The 13,747-nt window shown below is 32.1% G+C and overlaps 1 protein-coding gene across 1 annotated transcript in view; it reads left to right on the forward strand.

Moving 5' to 3' along the window:
- The window catches only part of LOC122715785 (tyramine receptor 1-like), an 81,494-nt gene that overhangs the window by 12,867 nt on the left and 54,880 nt on the right, over positions 1-13,747 (forward strand). Inside the window, exon 2 of the mRNA XM_043938235.1 lies at positions 3,815-4,017. The gene's annotated coding sequence lies outside the window, so the exon portion shown is untranslated. The remainder of the gene's footprint in view (positions 1-3,814; positions 4,018-13,747) is intronic.

Below are 13,747 nucleotides of genomic sequence, written 5' to 3' on the forward strand. Positions count from 1 at the left end.
TTTACCTTTGTCCCGTGATACGACGGCACATTGGATAAAATGCGTTTCGAAATGGATTCCTTTCCTCTCATCGATCATCGATCATGTAATTTCCAATTTTAATCGATTGTAATATCATCAACAAAATCATCAACAAAATCATCAACAATATCATCACCGAGATAAACATAATAATAATACGAAATATTTATAAGGGGAAAGTAGCGATTCTTTTTCGTTTACAAGGAAAGAAATCAAGGGAAATTGGGAAGGTTAGGTTATGGTAAGGATGATAAAAATCATTCGAGGATCGTGAGAAGAGATCGGTCGTGTCAAGGTCGTGAAGGAGGTCCGCACAGAGGTGAAGAAGTATTTATCGAGAAAGTAAAAAATTTTGGCAAAAAATTTGTATCCAAATATTCGTTTTTACCGGTTCGGGTCAAGGGGAATTCAAAAGTTTTTCGTAGATCGATAAGATGACAAGGATGAAATATTTCTGTATATATATATATATGTACTTCTTGGGGCTTTTTCCTCCATTTTCCAATCATTTCCGATGGAAGTTTCGAATGCTTTCAATGCAATTGCCTGCATTCCCTCAAAATTTATGTCTCATAATCAAATATATATATTTATAGGGCATATTGTGCGAAGAAGTTTTATTTCAACGAGTCAAGTAGAATGAGAAATACGATATATAATTCGCTTTCGTTTCGAGATTTTATTTCTATATTTATGATATAACATTACATAAAATGATGAGTACACTCGATATCGAGTACGGTGGATTAATGAAAGAGGTATAAACTGATATCATTTTCGATCGATACGATAATAAATATCAGCTACGATATATTTGTCAAACGGAATTTCACATTAATGATATGAAATAAAAATTAAAAATAGCTCGAACGAATCTTCTATTACTCGTTCGATTATCCTTTATTAATATCGTAATAATTGTATGGATTTAATTGAACTTAATTTAATTCGTTGTTTTGTGTCAAAATTTTTCATCTATCTCGAAACGAGTCACGATTGAATTCGTGTCATTATCTTCTCTAGAAAAAAAAAAAAAAAAAAAAATATATATCTCACGTGTCATTTAATGAAACGTGACCTTTACCCGACCTTAATGTCTCCACTTAACAATTTTGCCGGCTACGACTTGTGATATTCCACTCCGTTTCCTGAAATCTCTTAAAAATATTTTCCGCTGTCCAATTTATTTTCTTCTTCTTTTTTTTTTTTTTTTTTCTCCCCAAATATAATCGATTAAAAGAGCATTTCCTTCAATTTCGTAATTCGAAATTACGAAAGGAGACAAGCGTATATGAAATATTAAAAATAAATAACATATCTTTGTAAATCTTCACGTACCTTTACGTACGTTTAAATAATAAGTATTAATATACCCGTGCAGCGCACTTGTAGCGAAATTGTACAACGAACACGTTACGATATACACGAGTGCATTAAACTAAATATAGAAGTGCTTTTGAAAATTACACATGCTCTCGTATGCTCGCTCCGGGCAATTCCACCACTTCTGTATTTCTTCCACTTCTTATATCCCTCCTTCAAACAAGTTACATATAATTAAAGCGATACGCGAGATACCCAATTTTTATTTAACAATTCGAAATAGGTTCGAAGATTGGCGAAAATATTACAGAAAGATTAATCAGATGTTTAATTTGATGTTACGTGAAATTAAAAAAAAAAAAAAAAAAAAAAGTATTTTACGTAAATTACGCGATTCGTTTTTTGGTAAAAAAATAAAAAAAAAAAGGCAAATAGCAATGGTGGAACGAGATTTTCGGATGTTTGGAAATTTTAACCCCTCTGAATTCCCGGGACGGATCGAAACGTTTGTAATTGTATACGGTTGGACACGATAATGGTCCAAGTCTGATTGATAGTGGGGATTCTACTCTAGTTTTTTTTTTATCGTTTAAAAAGAAACTAGGATTTTCGGTTCTACCATGATTGTCCCAACGATGTAAAACCGTTTGCCAAATACCGCATCGTTTATGTTTGTTTCGAAATGCATTTTAGCTATGGATAAATGGGCAATGTTTGAAAATAGTAAATAAAAACAAACAAAGGATTCTATTTCTAAATTTTCCCTCTGTTTTCGTCCAAAATTTTTAACCTTTCGATCCATCGATATTTTCTAGTTTCTTTTTTTAAATACTAGATTTTTAATCATTTTTTCTTTGACTTTCGAATGATTCCTAAACTTTTCAAAACTTCAATTTTCTCTCAATTACAGTTTTAACTTCGTGGATTTCGACTCTTTGGTTCTCTCGTTTCCAATTCGCGTATTCAATATCCTTTATTAATTGCCATAGGAAATTTTTACATCGATCGGAATGCCTTCGAAGAATTAAAAAGCATTAAAAAGATTAATTGATTAAGAAATTTGTATCAGTTTAACATCGATATATTATTTTCTTAGAATGTATACTGAAACGATTTTAAAGCTTTTCGTCATTTTCTTTCCATTACTATCTCAATCGTAAATTATACTCAACCCGCATCTCACAACCGGGCTGTTTACGATCTTAAGTTTGCAATAAATCTTGAGACGCGATTGAGAACGAATCTCAAAGAATTGGACCACGCAGAGCGCGAGTGAAATCTTGAAAAATATCTCTGTTTAGGTTTGATGCGATTCACAGGAAATTCGTAAATGATATGCATATTTCGAGAAAATTTTTACCGTATAATGTTTCCATCCATTTTTCAAATATTATTTTACCAAACTGAGCTGACGACTGAAGATATTTGAACATCGAGGAAGATCAAAAGACAAGAAGAGGAGCAAATTAAACGCAAATAACGCGATTTCGATCAACACGGTATCAAATATAAGTATCGCGTTGGAATCGTATACTGGAGGATATCCGGTATTTATTTTTGGAAAAAAGAAAAAAAAAAAGTTTCGTTCAAAAAATTTCGACGAGAATGATATAAAAGCTAATATATATATATATATCAGTCTGTTTAGATAACTCGATATTTGCACGAAAATCGTTCAATATGTATGCATACATATACATACATACATTCATATTAGTTGACAGAGATCACTCGTTTATGTGTATACATACATACATATGTATATATATGTATGTATATATATATATATTATATATAAATGTTGCAAGTTTCATAACGTTCGTGGTTCACAGAATGTATTTGACTTGAACCGCATTTCATATTCATATTCATATTCTCGTGAGAATCACTTTACTTTTTTTCCGATATACATCGTTTCACCGTTTTCCCTTCTTTTTCTTCTTGAACAATTCGATTTTTAAATTTCGAATCTATCTATAGATTTTTCAGATCGTTTTCGAATCGATCGATAACGCTATCCACCGTAATTTAATGACTTGTAACTTGTGCACTAATATTTTTACGCACTCGCTTATGTAAAAATAATAAGTTTATCATAATGTTATAAATAATCGGGAATAAAATTATTTAAAATTAAATTTATTTAAAATTATAGAGAAACAAGTACAAGTATACGTGCAGCTTAAATTTCATCGTGAATATTACGCGAAAAATTATGATTCGTATTACTCGAACCCGAAGAAGGTATCAACGCTCGTTTCTTACTTACGTATCGCTCGCCGCACATATAAGCCCTTAGAGAGAAAATGCAAGACGTTATTAAATTTACGTAAAATATTTAAGATGCTTTTATCGAGACACGAGATAACGAGAGAGTAAAATGTTAAAGCGTTATTTTGCAATATTCATTTTAAATTTTGAACGATATTAAGTTAAGTGTACATTCAACGGTATCTTTTGTTTTGTGCAGAATGCCGACGATTCATCGACTGGTGAGAATGCTTCGATTCGGTTCCGGCTCGTGAGGTACAAAGAGGACTGGCCAACTTAAGAGTCGGTTTGATGTCTTGAAAACCTGCCTTGGCTATATATATATATTGGAAACAAGAGAAGGGCAAAAAAGATATAGATCTTTTGGAAAACAGGCAGACATTCTTCGACCAACGGATCCAGGTATCGAAACGATTTAACGTTTTCCGGATGTGGGTAGTAAAAATTATCAAAAATCAACATATCGTCAATTCTAGTTCCCCCATTGCATTCTCCATCCTCATTAGCCGGGAAATACGTGACTTTTGATTATTCGTCCTACCATGTTACGTGATCTCGTGGAGCTATTAACAAATGTTACAATTTAAGAAAAAAATATTAAAAATATTAGAAAAGATTTTTTTCTAAAACATAAACATTTAATATATATATACCGTTCACTCTTTTCTGCATAATTTTCTTCGAAGTGAAAATTCTGGAATACAACAATTTACTTACAATTTTTCAATTTTAACAAACCTAAGGTTGAAATATTTATCAAAAGAAAATCATCATTTGCACGATTTAACATATACCATTTATTATTTTCTGTATAATTTCAACTTCAAAATGAAAATTTTGGAATATAATAAGCCTCCTTCGATTTTTCAATTTTATAAAAATATTTATAAAAATATTAAAAAATCATTGCAAAAAATATTTTTCAAACGTACCCTTTAGCATATACCATTTACTCTTTTCTGTTGTATAATTTCCTTCAAAATGAAAATTTTGGAATATAACAAATAATTTTTCCTTACAATTTTTCAATTTTAACAAACCTAAGCTTCAAATATTTATGTTTATCAAAAGAAATTCATCATTTGAACAATTTTACAGTTTTGTTAAAAATAATGTGTTGAAAATATATTCGTAAATTATTTGAACGGTTGATGAACATCGTAAATACAATCTCGATCGAAAAAGCAATGATTTATACAATTTTGATAAATATATATATATATCTACTCGATTCGAAATGCAATGTGAAACATTGAAATCCTATTCCCGCTAGAATACTGTCAACTACATTATCATCGTAGAGAATACGTGACTTGTGAGGATTTGGCGAATGATAATGCCTGTTACGTGCTCTCGCGGAACAGACTTCGCATCCAGTCGCTTTGATACTTCTGCCGGGATGCGAAATTAGTTTCTGTTTCAAACTCCGCTCAAACGATTGACGAAATGAAAAGATCCATGCGAACGCGTCCAATGCGCCTGTTTTTCATCGAGTTTTCTCCTCTCTAATTTTTTTTTATCCCATCCTCGATATCGTAACGCGAGAACATAAATGACGGGGAAGAGAAATATATTTAGACATATCGGGAGGAAGGATCGAACGCGATCATTTTTGTGAACTGGGTGTGAAAACGACGTGGAAAACGACGAGCGAAAATAAAATAGGAAAATTTCGGTATGAAAGGTAAACGTTTTCCATTTTTGATTTATTATTATCTCGTATATATATATATATTTCGAAATTTGTGTGCACGATTTCGAATATTTTTGTATCAGAGTAGCTATCGTGATACGATGTTTCACGATATTTCTTCCGTTTCGATGTATCGATATTTGGAACTTGGCATCGTCGTTTGATGTCAAGTTTACGATTGATTTTTATGACCCGTTCCATCGACAGTGAGTAGATATAACTTAATGAAAAGTTGTGAAATCGTTATATTACTTGCTCAAATATTAATATAATTTTGTTGATGCAAGTATTATGGAGAGAGTAGATCGAATAAAACAAGTTTAAAAAAAATATATATATAAAAATTTGTTAGAAAGATTGTACGTCTGAGTATCTCTCTAAACGAAAATTCTTTACCGCGATAATATATCTTTCGAGGCGAAAATTTCTCTCTTATGATCCATGAACTCCCATTACCCAAATATCTCGAACTATCCCAACACTCTGTTATTCGAACATGTTCTATTACAGAGGAGGCGGTATATACGTAGCTACATAATTCAGTTTAAATTTAACAGTGGACCCCATTTACATAACGTTCTAACATTATCGATACACGAACGCATTCCACCAACCGTAACAATTAAGTACGATTGTTCTTCCAGGCTGATCTCCAAACCTAAAACTGTACCGATTTTTAATCGGTCGAAATAAAAGAGCGAGACAAACTCTCACCAGACGATTGAAAAAATTTCCAAACTATCTATAAATATATATATATATATATATATATTTTCTTTTTAAATAAAATAGACAAGTTTCTTCGAGTCTCTCCATTATATATATATTATGTAGGTTATATAGATTATCCGAAGAAGCTTGACTTTCGTTTAATCGAAAAGTGGGTGGTATACTCGTTCTCCGAGTCTTCGCACCAGATGGTCGTAAAGTTGAATCGCCTAGCCACGGACTTCCTGATAAAACCGGAAGATGCATCTCGGAAAATGGACGCACCTGCGCCGTCCAAGTTATCCTTGAAACTTAGAAGGATTAACCCTCTAGCAACGACCGCACTCTTACGAGTAATGCGCTATTCAAAAATGCGCTTGAAAAGGATTTCGTCGAGGAATTTCGCCGACTATTCGTAAGAATTCGTAACAATTTCGATGTAACAGAAAGGGGTAGAAAATCGCGTGGAAAACGTTTTTTCGAAGATATAGAGAATTATTTGAAGTTGACTTTGAATTGAAATTAGATCAAAAGTGGAATAGATGTTTGATCGTTGAAAGTTATTAAAGTTCGAATAAATAATTTTTAAAGGATTTCGCCAACTATTCGTAAGAATTCGTAACCAAATTTGATATAATAGAAAGGCTGACTCTGATTCGAAATCAGATCAAAAGTAGAATGGAATAGATGTTTGATCGTTAAAAATTATTAAAATTCGAACAAATAATTTTTAAAGGATTTTTAAAGGAAATTTCGTCAAGGAATTTCGCCGATTATTCGTAAGAATTCACAACAATTTGGACGTAATAGAAAGGAAAATGCATAGAAAATGTTTCTTCGAAGACATAGAGAATTGAATCTGACTCTGATTTCAAATCAGATCAGAAGTATGAAGAAGAATGTTTGATCGTTGGAAATTATTAAAGTTCGAATAAATAATTTTTAAAGGATTTTGCCAATTATTCGTAAGAATTCGTAACCAAATTCGATGTAATAGAAAGGCTGACTCTGATTCGAAATCAGATCAAAAGTAAAATGGAATAGATGTTTGATCGTTGAAAGTTATTAAAATTCGAATAAATAATTTTGGACGTAATAGAAAGAAAAAGAATTGCATAGAAAATATTTTTTCGAAGACATAGAGAATTATTTGAAGCTGACTCTGATTTCAAATCAGATCAGAAGTAGAATGTTTGATCGTTAAAAATTATTAAAATTCGAACAAATAATTTTTAAAGGATTTCGTCGAGGAATTTCGCCGATTATTCGTAAGAATTCACAACAATTTGGACGTAATAGAAAGGAAAAGAATTGCATAGAAAATGTTTCTTCGAAGACATAGAGAATTATTTGAAGCTGACTCTGATTTTAAATCAGATCAGAAGTAGAATATTTGATCGTTGAAAGTTATTAAAATTCGAACAAATAATTTTTAAATTTGTTTTCGCCGAGTATTCGTAAGAATTCGTAACAATTTCGACGTAATAGAAGGGAAGAGTCTCTCGTAGAAAGTGAAGTTTCGAAGACATAAACATTTGAAGCTGACATCAGATTGAAATCAGATCAGAAGCGAAGAATGGAACAGATGTTTGATCGTTGGAAGTTATTAAAGTTCGAATAAATAATTTTTGAATATTTTGCTTGTTTGGATATTTTATCAATTGATTCCACGAACGAACGAATTTTCTAACGTTAAAAAAAGATATATACATATATATATATATATATAAAACACACGAATAAACGAATGATTATTAACTAGCAATTCGCGTAGAACATGGAAATGGGAGAAGAGTAGAAAAAAAAATGGACGAATTCTGCCAGTATCCGATGGTGCATCTTCGCCTCGGTCCTAACAAGCAGAAGTTGAGTGGATGACCCAAATCCTGAAACAGCTCGTTCGTAATTAGCAATAAAAATGAGGGGAAAAAAAGTAGAGCGACTGCCAGGGGACAGGAAACGGGGATGCAAGACAAGAAGAGATTCTTGCTACGCTAAACGAGGAATAAGTAGCGTGTTGTTTACGGAGGGAAAACTAGGATAGTTGAGGTCCAAGAAAATGTCCAAAAATGTGTTAAGCAGGAAGCAATTCGTAATATTCACAAAATTTTATTGGAAAACTTAAAATGTTAAATTAATATATATATGATGACAAAGTGCTAATATTACAAGCATTGCCAATATTACAAGCTATAATTTACACAAGTAAATTATATTTTTCCTCATTTGCACGATCGTTAATCATTTTTCAGTCGATAATTATTTCACTCATCGATATTATAGCGGTTTGATATTGTAACTTCATCTTTTAGCACCAAAAGATGCTAAATTTCTTGCATCGTATCGAATTATTTATCGTATTGAACTTTAGCGAAAACTCGTGCAAATATTATAAAATTCCATTAGTTATGAAATTCATTCAGATCATTCGTGTTTTCTTTTGTTTCTCTCTTTCTCGAAATTTTATTAACAAAAATTATTCCTTGTTGAATCTCTCTCTGTGCACACATATAAATAGTTCGTTTTTTAATGATATGAAAAAAGAAATGATAAATTAGAAAAAAAAAGTAGACGAAAAATTGAATTTTATATTCAAGAAAGACAAATAATCCGTGGTATATGACGCGTGTTACGTATACGTTGCAACACATTATGCACAGTTTTTAACGTTTATTATGGAAATAGCCCGTTACTCGATGCCCTTAATTTTCCATACTAATTGATACAACGGATGGATGAAAGGTCAGTTCAAAATTATTCGCGACGTTTTTATATCCTCCTTGATTAATGACTCTTTGAAAAAGTAGCCAAGTAACTTACCATCGTATATCTCGTCGTAACGTAATAAACGAGGAGGAACATCGAAACACGTTTCTCGAGTTTTTACGACAATTTTACGATATTCCTCAGATTACACGGAATGTTATCGTACATTTCAACTATTCGAATTACTCTATTATTGGGCAATAAGGATCGAATAAAATAAATATTTTACGCGAGAAACGCAGAATCGTTCGCCGAGTCGCGATCATTTTTCACGCAGAACGATTTTATGCGAAATTTTGCGGGCGAAATCGCGAACGGCGGTGCAATTTTTGTCCGCGCGTTAAAGATCCGCGGACAAAATTATTTTGTAAATCTAAATTGGTAGCGAAGGATGGGTGGGCGGGGACGCACGGCGTCAGCGTTTTTATGGCCATTACGCCATGACCCGAGCGTTAAGTTATTGCTCGTTGCGGCTAGTTTATTAGCTCTAATGCTCCCGCGAGAAACCGTATATATTTCCTGTACGAAAGCGAGGATGTCGGTAATGTCTCACCCCATAGAAATGTCCGATGCTTTTGTGTCGTCGTTTTCGGAAGGAAGAAACGTTTTTAAGTAACTGGTTTCACACAATTGTAACAAGGAAAAGATTGTTGGAAATTGTGAAAATTGGCAACACCGTTCCATCAAGTTATCGGATCGAATCGAGTATACTTTTGATTTGAGAAAAAATTTTTTTAAATTAAATTTTTTGATCAAAACGAACGTGTTTAACGTTCATCCATTCACTATTTTATATTTTTGGAAGAAAGGGATGTTTTTAAGTAACTGGTTTGATGGAATTGTTACAAGAAATAGATTGTTGGAAATTGTGAAAATTGGCAACACCGTTTAATCAACAGTTCATCGGATCAAAAAATCAATATATATTGATGATTTATTTTACGTGCATATAAGTATTGTTTTGCTCATTAATCGTTAATCTTTGATTTGAGAGTAAATTAAATTTTTTGGTCAAACGTGTTCAACCAAAAATTCATCTATTCGAAGTCCATCCTCGTTCTAAGCTCGTTCTAATTCTTGTTAACAAAGATGGAGTGTCAGGTGGAAGGGGATAGATTAGAATATTTACTACGTGGAACTGAGTTATATTCCGTACACATAGTATGTGTACAAGTCGCGTAACACTGTATGAATTCAAAATTCGTAGTAGGCGAAGGTTGAGGTATGCGAACTGGTTGAACTGACCAATTAAGATGAGCAGTACAATGGGGGTTGCTATAGTGTGCCTATAAGTTGGTGTGTACGTGTACAGGCTGAATTATAAGGTGCAACGCTTTCGTGGCAACGACACAAAGTGGAGGGATGCAAATCGCAAATTAGTAACTGCTCGATTGCAAATTTATTCGGCCACGAATATTTTAATCCCGAGACGACATTGTAATTTGCGCGGATCCGCTTTGTTCATTTTGTGATGACGCGTGTGACAACTCGAACAATTTTTACGATTCCATTGTATGTAATCCTTGCGGAGAGAGAGAGAGAGAGATAAATAAATAAATAAATAAATAATAATTAAAAACGGGGGACGAGACAATTTCGCTTCCTGTGGGTGAATAAAAACTGTAAAAGTTTAAACACAACTTTATCAAAGGATAGAAAAATAGTATCACGTAATTACGACTTTCCAATAAAAATTTCCAAGCAGCTTATGTAACCGTTAATTAAAATTCGTAATACGATTTTTAATTCAACTTTGAATAACTGTAATCAAACTTTAAATTTGTCTTTCATATATCTTGGGTTGAAGATTTTTTTTTTTTCTTTTTTTAACAGAATAAAATCTACCAATAATAATTAACTTTAAAAGAAACGATCTCTTATTACAATCACACCTGTAATTCGAATCAAAAGTTATAATTAAGATTTTGTATATAAAGTGTTATATATAAAGTGTTCTTAAGTAAAGCCATAAAGATATTTTCGCGTCGAGGACGCGAATTTTCTTTGCGCCAAGGATTCATTAAACACATTTATTGTAACGATACGTTGACCGAGCATATTATATATAAAATTATATATTATATATGGACGCTGACCAGCTTTTGCATTTTCTTCCAGAATGGAGAAACAAGGAAATAGCTGCGTGTACCGAATTCCTTTAAAATCTTCATTTCCCTTTTTATCCTTTGATCGTTTGATAATGTTTTCGATATTCCTGAACGAATGAAGATTGCTATGTTTCCACCCGAACAAATACAATTTGTTCTGACTCTTCTATTGTTCGTTAGAATCTAGTTATTCTAGATATTTCTCTGCCTGGGGTTAATTAAAGCTCTTACGTTTTATACGTATGAACGTTTTGAGTCAGAACAAATACAATTTGTTCTGACTTTTCTATTGTTCGTTAGGATCTAGTTATTCTAAATATTTCTCTGCCCGGGATTAATTAAAGCTCTTACGTTTTATATGTATGAACGTTTTGTTTAATTAGAAATTTTATATAACGAAAAATATATATAAGCGTATGTATTTGCGTGCTCGAAGAAAATTAATTTAAAACTATTTGATAATAATTCCGTTTTGTGGTTTGCAATGTATTCGTCCAAACCTATTTAGAGAATAGAGAAAATCATGCCGATGAATTCCTTTTTTGATTTATCTCGATATCTCGATCGGTTGCCGAGATACGAGGGTTCGAAGTTTCCGTATCGTTCGTAATGCATTTATGAACGGGTCCGTGACTCATCGACCTTCCACTTTTTCCTGGAAATGCGTACTATTTCTAGGAATCGCGTCTGTCGCTTGTCTGGGACTTGAGATAAGACAGTGAGACGAGGCGCGAGCGAGAGGCCCGAGTATTCGACAAGGACGAGGATAATAAAAGATTAAAAATTACTCTTTTCTTTGCACGACGATATCTCGGCAACCGAAAGTCGTATCGAGACGATTCAAAAAGCGTTTTAAAGAAGAAGGTTCCGCGCTTCTAACGATTTCTTGTTTGTTATACGAAAATTATTATCATTGGAATTATAGCAGTTCAAAGTTTTTCTAATTTTAATAGAATTAGTTTAATCGAGTTTTAAGATGAATTACACGATAGATATATCTAATAGAAATATTGTTCATAATAAATAAATTTATTAGTAATATATGAGAATCTGAATTGATTTAGAAATCATTTTAAATTCCTTTCTTATATTTATGTCGTTTATATAAAATATATAAAACATATAAAATGAAAAAACATTTGCATAAAGATTCACAATTCATTGATGAAGAATTATAGGCTTCTAGGATGTTTCAAAGTAATTTAATTTAACAAATTCTACGATCTGCGATCTCTAAAGCCATTCCATTCGAATGAATATGAATTAAATAAAACAATGAAATATCGTTCACTACGTATAAAACATCGTTACTGATAAAAATAAAACGCTGACCTAACAATACAACGAAAACTGTCTCTAATAAATCTATCAGATATAAAAAATTCAAACTTCTATTTTCATATTCATATTCCTTTCCATTTTTTCAGTCTTTTTTTTTTTTTTTTAAACTCATATCACCGTCAAATCATCAGCAACGAAATTCTCCATTTCTTTGATGGATCAGCTTATTAAAGCTTCACGTATAAAAGGAAAGAAGAAGATAAAAAAACCAATAACCTTTATCGTTTATAAATTAAAAATTAAATTTTTTTTGTTGATATCTAATATATATATATACAAGATAATGTTAATATGTATAAAAATCTTCTCGCTAAGAATTAACAGCTCACAATGATAATTACAAGTCTTTAGATAGGGTATAACGTCCATTCTAATTTGTGGCACACCTTCCTCGAAACCTTCCATTCATTACGCAGGGACGTTGAACGAAGCATGGGGCTTCTCGTTGCGTAAAATTAGCGAATCGCATCAACCCGGTCGAATTAGTATGCTTTTCTTTTATCTTCCCTCTCTTTGATTACATTGCCTGACGGATTAGTTTAACATAATCCCTATCTCCCATAAAATTAACTTCATCTCTCCTCCCCGTGTTTTTATTTCATGCAACAACGTACTACCCTGCTTTCAACGTTCCTCATCGCATTACCGAAAAAATGTTAAAATAATGATAAACGTTAACGTATCGAAAGTTTTATCAATTCAATCCTTTCTCTCCATCGGGATATATTAATTAGTTTAAAGCTTATGTTTTTTAAACTTTAACATTTAATAAATCTATTATTTTAATAAATTTCTAAGGACAAGGGTAAACAGAAGATTAAGATAATTTATCTTGATTTATTATCGTTGTTCGATGATAAACGAGTGTCGCAGGTGCAACGATATTTTATTTATTTTCGAGAAGCATCTTTCGTAGGGGATGAGATAACGCTCGATAAGAAAGAAACTCGTTTCGTTCCGTTTTTCGTTAACGAATTTAATGAATTTATTCCCGCGCGGAAATATAACTTTCGCCTAAGAAAATATTTAAGATTTCGTTTGAAACCGAATACGATACGATCTTTTCTTTCGAAACGCTCCTCGAAATAAAGCCGGTGGTGTCTCTCCCTTTCCGAAGAGAGAGAGGCATTAAAATGTAAGCTCGAGCGCTCATTGTTCTGTTTAAAATGAAACAGCTTTTGCCACGGCATTGCGTCAACTTTCAGCTAAAATCTGACTTTTAAAGTCGGCAGAAAAACTTTAAAACTTTTTCACGCTATTAATTGTTAATTATACTTTATCAAAGGTAAACAATGAATCTCCTGATCGAATCCTTGTTTTATTTCCAATTACAATTATAAAAACTCTAACGATAAATAAATAAAGATGGAAATTTTACGAGTTCACCTTCAATTATAACAAATTTGATTCTTTGAGTCGTTTATATTTTCACAGTCCTCATTTCTCGCTTCATCAAACGAATCGACAAAATTAAATCTTTTTTTTCTCTTTTTTCAGAAAAAAAAAAAAAAAAAAA

Source organism: Apis laboriosa, unplaced genomic scaffold (assembly GCF_014066325.1).
Source record: "Apis laboriosa isolate Shangri-la unplaced genomic scaffold, ASM1406632v1 scaffold40_cov151, whole genome shotgun sequence".
In the NCBI taxonomy this organism is placed as follows: domain Eukaryota; kingdom Metazoa; phylum Arthropoda; class Insecta; order Hymenoptera; family Apidae; genus Apis; species Apis laboriosa.